This window comes from Anoplopoma fimbria, chromosome 20 (genome assembly GCF_027596085.1).
Source record: "Anoplopoma fimbria isolate UVic2021 breed Golden Eagle Sablefish chromosome 20, Afim_UVic_2022, whole genome shotgun sequence".
NCBI classification, from domain to species: domain Eukaryota; kingdom Metazoa; phylum Chordata; class Actinopteri; order Perciformes; family Anoplopomatidae; genus Anoplopoma; species Anoplopoma fimbria.
In genome coordinates, this window is record NC_072468.1 from 10,114,048 (window position 1) to 10,121,963 (window position 7,916).

Consider the following 7,916-nt stretch of genomic DNA (forward strand, 5'->3'; position numbering starts at 1 on the left):
AAAGAGGTAGTTTACATTGAAGTTTAAGGCAGCAGACACCAACGTTCATGGCCGTTTTTAAAGCCTTTAAGCGACTCAGACACTTATGACAGACCTGCACTAATAATGAGCACATAACTAGGTTATATTATTGCCACTCTGTTACACACAAAGGCTCATTTGGTTCATTCACTCTTTCAAAATGTTTGAACTTCTCTGTGCTCGGGTAAACGCAGCCTCTACCCTCACTCAGCACGCACCCTCTATGGGCTCTGTTGCTACCCGACGCGGCGGCAGCTGCGACGGGATTGGCTGCGTAAAGTCCTCATCCTTGGCTGTGATTGGGTAGCGGCCGGCTCTGTGGGCGGGGCGGTCGGCTTAGATTCCCAGTCGCTCTTCAAACGGCGCGAGGCAGGAATGACGCGGAAATAGTTTGAAGATGTCAGGTAGAAATGGAAAGAGGGCGGGGAGGGGAGGAGGGGGAGACCGAGGGGGTGTGGGTGGAGATATAGCCGGGGGAGCGGGGAGGGGGAGAGAGCGGGTCGAAAGGCTTCCATGAGCACATGGTCACTGAGTGACTCTCCACAGCTGAGATGTGCGACTTCTCCTTCCTCACAAGCCAGCCAGAGCTAAAAGTTGTTACTGTTGCTATCCGGCCATTCCGGCTAAATCAGGCACAATGCTGCCTGGGAACAGCTCTGCACACGAGCAGTGTCATACACCAGCTGACGGCTCCTTAAAGGAAAATTTACCCTCCAATGCAAACTCACACCACACCGAGAAATGTGTGTCACCCGAGTTATTTTTAATGTGATTTTTTTTTGTCTTTAACGTGTGCAGATTATTCACTCAGTAATATGTAATAAAATAAAAAAGGTGATAGTGAAAAGTCCACTGAAGCTTGCTTACTGTAATTACCTACTGTACAAAGGTAAGGTCTCCCCTGATAATCCCCTACTTATGCACATCAGACTGAAACAGCAGTACCCTCATAACAGTATATGAGCCATAATCTGTAATACTGTACATAAAGCCCTATAATGGTAAACTACAATAACAACAATTTGTTTGGATAGGTTCTTTTTTTAAAAACATATAGAAATCTTTCATTTATTGTTAAGTATACTAAATTCCAAGGCAAATCTCAGAAAGTTATTTTACTAGATTCTGGCTTTGCAATGTCCGTTATAGACTCCAGGTCCTGCAGCTCTCCATGGTAATCTACTCAAGATCCAGAACCCATGGTTCAAATCACTGCACTCCCACACACTGAAAAACAGCTGACCAGCCACAGCTAAAATAAGATAGCTGGCCTAATAACATGCTATAATTATAGGCCTTGCATTAAGAGATAAGCCATAAACAAGCAGGAAGTGAGATTATAGAGCAATACGGCACGGCGGCAATGTGTGCTAACGATGTTAATCACATGCAGATGCATCACTACAGGTGGTCGGCTTCAAAAAAGGCCTAATGCCCAGCTCAGAGGGACAAGATCAGTCTGAGTTGGGAGCCGGGATAATGTAAAGCACTTCGCCACCCTTGGGAAGACAATGGATTGTGCCGTGTTATTTTTGACTCATTCTGTGTGATTGGCACCCAAGAGGCTCCGCTACGATCCAAACGGTATCGAACTAGTGTTGAAAGGTTGAAAGGACAGCGCCAAGTGCAAATGCCGGTATAGTCATTGGATCTGGAGGTTTGTCCATCTACCTCTAGAAGTTGGACTTTGCTGTCAGCGATGAAGCAGCGGACATAATAGATAAATCCCAAAAGCACAATCCATAAGAAAGTTTACTAGTGCTATCTATAAATTCAATGAAATTACAGAGAGGGTTTCTACCATAAACCAATCAAGGAGATGGGATGGAGGGTTTCTCTTAAACCACATGAGAAGTATGAACCAGGACGTGTGAGCGACAGCTTTCATAAAAAATTTAAAAAATCATCTCCCATCCATTGTATTCATAAAAGACAATCAATCACATCTCTGCTCGCATCACAACAAACAGCTGAAAACAAATAAACTTGTCATGTCTTTCCTTGCTTGAAAAAAATATATATTTCAAATGCTAAATTTTAGTCTTTTGCTCTATTTTGTGAAGGTGTTTTGCTACTGTACATACAGTGTTCAAATTTTTAGATAAGTCTAAATATTAAGTTGATTCAGGCCCAAACATAGTTTACATACATGCTAAACTTCAGTACAAATACTTCTTCCCATCTAATAAAATGGGCTGATCTTCCCATTAAACTAAAGAGTGTGCAGGAAAATATACAACCTTAACTGTACACTAACACAATAGGAATCATGTAAGTTTACATAATGGACTTTATGACCATATGGCAGTGCCCGCCTGCTACATTATGATTACCTTGACATTTTGAGTTTGGTTAAATAAACAGTTGGTTTCATGACTAAAGAAGATGATAATGCTGGCACTATAAGATTTCCATCAACAGGGAATAGAACGTTAACAACAGGACATAAACTGAAAAATATGTGGTTTAAAGGACACACACAAAACCTCTAAAGCGCCACTACTGACCAATAAGGTGTTTTGAGGGGCACAAAAAAAAGTGTGCAAACAGATCTGGAACTGAGTCGTGCAGACTTTTCAGTGACAATTTAATACATCATTTTAGTCCACAAAGAGGCCATTTCCCCTGTATGTGCATGCACACTAATCTTGATTTTATGGGCGGACATACTGTCAGATACAAGGCCAACGGGACGTAAAGAAAGTGGCTGGGCACAAAGATGTATATATAAAGACAAAAAGACAGAGCTTAACTCTACTTTAAGGAAGCTTTTCGCCGACCTACTGTGTGCATATTTTTGTTTGCTCTGTGGAGAAACATAAGAGGGTGCTGCATTTCTACCCCTATCATGACATGCAAAGTCCGCAATTATACTAGCACCACAATTACACAGATGAGCAACAGGTGAATGATGTGTGTGTGTGTGTGTGTGTGTGTGTGTGTGTGTGTGTGTGTGTGTGTGTGTGTGTGTGTGTGTGTGTGTGTGTGTGTGCTTGGGATGACAGGACATTTTATAGTCGAAACAAACACAAAAGCTGACCTGAACAACTCTTCTGTAGTTTCTCTGTTATAAGGGAGTTCATACACTAAAATGACTGTTACCAACCACAGGCCCTTCAACACAAAATTATAAAAAAAAAGAACGTTTTTTTTTTCCAAATAAACAAAGAAATAGAAAAGAAAGGAACTGAAAGTACAGTCCCCATGGTGGAAAGAATAAAGGAACATTTATATCCAGTGTTAAAATCATTGAACTAATATGTTGGCACCTATCAGATGTATTTATAAGATAATATACTTGTTGACCCAATGCCCTGAATAAAAAAACCTTGTTTCATTGTAAGAGCAGAGTCCACAACAGAAATTATTTAACATAAATTACTGGGAAGCACATTCAAAAAGTTTTAATGATAAACTATGGATTTATTTACATATACCATGCAGTAATAACTAAATGCACATAGATAAGAATAAAGAATAAGCACTCTGTGTTTTTAAATCTCTTTTGTGCTGCAAGTTATCCCAACATAAATCATCAGTAACTACATTTATTTGTCTTTCTGAATGTTAGTCTTATATATTTTAATTATTTTACAGCAGCTTAAAGTAATTCTAAGCTATAGGAGCTCTATTCATTTATTTCTTCATGCACTTTTATTGATGTTGGCTTTGTTTGATATAAATGATCAAACATTGTTCTGATAGCGTTGAACCTCATTATAACCTTAAATCCTGCTTCAGTACATTGTTAGGTAGTGATACAGCATATTGCACTGGCAGATAAAAAGGCAGCCTCTCAACAGTGCTGTAGAATTAAATGCCGCCGTTTCCTGTTGTCTGCGTAGCCGGCTGTCTTTCTCTTCTCTCTATTGCTAGTTCTGAAACGCGTTACAATGCTTATATTACTGATTAGTATTTTCCCTTCACTGAATTACTGACAAGCTTCCACCAAAACCACGTTCAGCTGTGCTAACGACCAGACAACGGAGATTACAACGGCAGCGCGAGGAGGCAAGCAGACTCAAGACTCACGTGCCTTGCAGCAAAATTCCACCCGGCAACTATACGCTGTACCATGGCAACAGCCCTGCCATTGGTCCCCGGTGCGTTTTCAAATGACCAATGGGATGGCCAGCCGCGGGTGATGCTTGTTGCTAGGTAAACATGATGCAGAGGAAAGATAGAGGAGCAGAATTGCCATGCTGCTACTGCAGGGTGCTTTTCAGCGAGGAGTGGAGGAGGGAGCGCTTCGCACTCGGAGATACCCTTCTCACTTGGCGGTGCCAGAGAGACAAAAAACAAAACGAAGCGGGAATGACACGGGCAAAGCAGGAATAAAATACGAGACCGGGTGAAAGCCTGTGGGAACGGTGCTGCCATTGTTCTACACGAATAAATGCCGTTAATGTACACGAAGATGACCAGGAGAAAAAAACTGGCAACCTATTTGACATTACGTTCTTGAAACAATGATATGTTTTACTGAAACAATTATTTATATAAAAAAAAATACTTTAGAATTATGCTGCTCTACACTAAAACACAGTTAAAAATAAGACCTACTAATCTAAATACAAATATTAAATGAATTAACAGTAGCAAAATAGTTTAAATAATCTAATGTAAAATGCCATGTAGTCTGTATTAACTCAATACAGTTAGTTAGCAGCAACAGTCAGCCATAAGAAGTCATAATTATACACATTGTATGGGTGACCGTACCGCCATGCATGCTCATAAGGCCCAGCTGTGTTTTCAATGGTGGTTCAATTCCTTTAAAGTCCCTGTTCATGAATTTTTTGTATCTGATGATTGTTTTGGATAAGAAAACGGTTCTGGATTTCAGACCAAAAGCTAATAAATATTCTGTTTCATGATCTCATATCAGGACCCGACAACTCTCAGGAGCCCAGCAATGAATTATCATGTTGTCATGTTCTTATGAATGTGGCTTATTTCATTTTTATTGGAAGTGGTTTGTAAAAAAAAAAAAAAAAAAAAAAAAAAAAAAGCTTAAAAAGAAAATCAAATAGTGAATCCAAACTTTTAAGTGAAATCAGTGTATTCCCTTATTAATTCAAATGTCACTTCTTAGCGGCAAGCTCTATTCAGAGAAAGCTGGAATACCGAAAATGAGAATTGGCTCACTCATTCCTTTGGTTTGGGCTCTGCCAGGACTGTGGCAGCTCGCTGACATCCCGGTATCACACCATACACACAGTGTGTGCATGTGTATACAGTATATGGTTACACAGTGTTTCCTACCAAGCTTCTATCACCGCGATGAAAACACACACACACACACACACACACACACACACACACACACACACACACACACACACACACACACACACACACACACACACACACACACACACACACATTACACAGCCTCCTGTTGAACATCCTCAGTGATCAGGGAGAATAAGTGGCTGCTGACTCTGAATGGATCAAAGCAGACGTGCAACTGTCTGCTTGCAGCCACACTGCAGAGGAAACTGGTCATTCCATACTGGGAGAAAAAGGGCGTTTGATAAATTCACATCAGACTTGGTCCGCGCCGATCCTTACTCACTGTGAACAACTTTTCAAAATGCCTGCCTCTACCCAGTGGTAGAATGTAACTAAATTAATTTACTCAAGTACTGTTTACTGTAGTATACCACATTACTACTTTACCAGTGTCACAATTGTAAAACCTGCCTCCAAACAAAAAATTCAGACACTATCTGAAACAGACACCCTTTTCACAAGAATAAGTTATTTTCAAGCATAACCCGACTCTAACCCATTACAGGTCTAGTTAGTCACTGCAGATAAAACTTTCCAGAAACTATAAGCATATTAATATAAAAAAGAAAATTTACACATTCTGATAATAATACCTACATACTTTTACTTCAGTACAAGTATGAATGCAAGACATTTTTAAGTACAGTATAAGAGTATTTTTACATTGTGTTTTTGCAACTTTTCTCAAATAAAGTTTAAATACCTCTAAAAAGATACCTCATACCTCTATTGCAGCATCACAAAATGTGTAATTACCCGAGATGCAGCAATGCCAATTTCCAAAAAAAAAAAAACTGACCTGCCAGTTCAGATTTTTTGCAGATTGCAGATTAACAGAAAAGACTATAACTATAATTTAAATAGTCAAAACTTCATTTAATTGGTTTTTTTAGTGGTTATTTGCATAAAACACAATTCTAATTATTAGGAAGGAAGTTATTGTATTTTTATCTAAAAACTTGCTTTGATTAAAACAATAAATGTTTTTAATAGCCTGAATGCATCATAATGAGAGTCAATGCAACCTTTGCTAACATTAGCTGTTAGCTCCGTTAAAAGTGTGACTGTGCCAAGGAGACAAACTGCGAGTGACGTGAACACTGTGTGTGGCAGTGACGTTACAGTTTGTGTTGCTGTGTGCCGCTTTAAAACTATCTACAACTAACCTGTGTAAATGTTGTCGGCTCAAAAATTTGACATATGAAACCGACCACCGGGTCACCTGTGATGTCCGACTGGTTTGGATTGGCAGCCGACTGATCAGAGCCTCTCTAGTAATAACATGATAGACGTCATTGATTCATAAAAGCAAACTAAGTCCGATCCCCATGCTGACGGACAACAAACAATTTACAAAAATATCATCTTTAGTAAGAGTTATGTGACATTTATTATCATCTAGGCCAGCAACAACATTCTCTTCTCGTTGAGCATGGAAGTCCATTCTTCACCTTTTGCAACTGTAACAAAATGATCTAAACTCAAAGACCCAATTACTAGGCTTCAACCACATCCCACAGTCTTCGTTCAGCCAATGGACTTTGGTCACATGACAACAGGTGGTTGTAGATGGGGGGAAGGTTATCGCCGATGGTCTCTGGCTTTTGGTTTTGGTCTGAGGGGACTACAAGAGTTCTGACAGCTAGTAAGTGGACCTTTGAGCTTTGATTCTCCTTCACTGGCTCGTCAAAGTGGGCACAATTTTGCTCAGAGATCTTCGAAACGAAATCCATATGTGATGCCGGGTCCCGGAACATTTGGTCAAGGTCTCACGTACAGTGACTCTATTCCAGAAACATTGTTACTGTTAACCTTTTTGTGAAAATAAAAATGATGCTTTAACTTTCCAAAGTAATGTCAGTTAGACAATAACATGTCAATTCCATATATTGACCATATGATATATGGAACAAACATGTAGTTGGGACTGACAATTTATTTGCTAATAAATATCTGACATTGCCTCATTGGCGCAAGTTCCACGTTAAGGGTTGATATTTTTTTTCCGACTACAACAGTGTAAACTCAGAAACAGCTGGAGTAAGCGGCTGCCGATCGGTTTCTTGCATTTCAGCTGTGCTCAGACATCAGTAGTCCATATTTACATTGGAACAATGGATCAAAGGCCAACATGTAGCCTAATATCAAAGGTGTCTCGCAGTGATGAACTCACAGAGAATTATCACAAACACTGCAGTTCCCCATCAGCTCTGCAGAGACTCTTTTAGCTCATTGTTTTCTGGTTTTGCTGCTCACAGCTTTATTGTTTTGGTTCAGTCTCATCGTTCCAATGAGGGAAATTAAAATAAGAAAAGACTTGGGGGAAAAAGCATTCTTGCATCTATCAGTCACATGGGCTTCAATTGATATATATCAATATTCAATTGCAAATATTCCGACCAACAGGTGCTAGTTGGGAAATAATTCTTGTGGCTATGTTATGAATGTTATACACATTGTTTGTTACTATATAGTAGTCATTTTGTAAAAGCAAATTGGAAGTGATGCATTTCCACAATATTACTGTACATGCCATCTCAGCTGTGATCAGAACGGTTTGTCAAAGTGTTAACTTTACATTCAGCTGAAGCCCATAATCT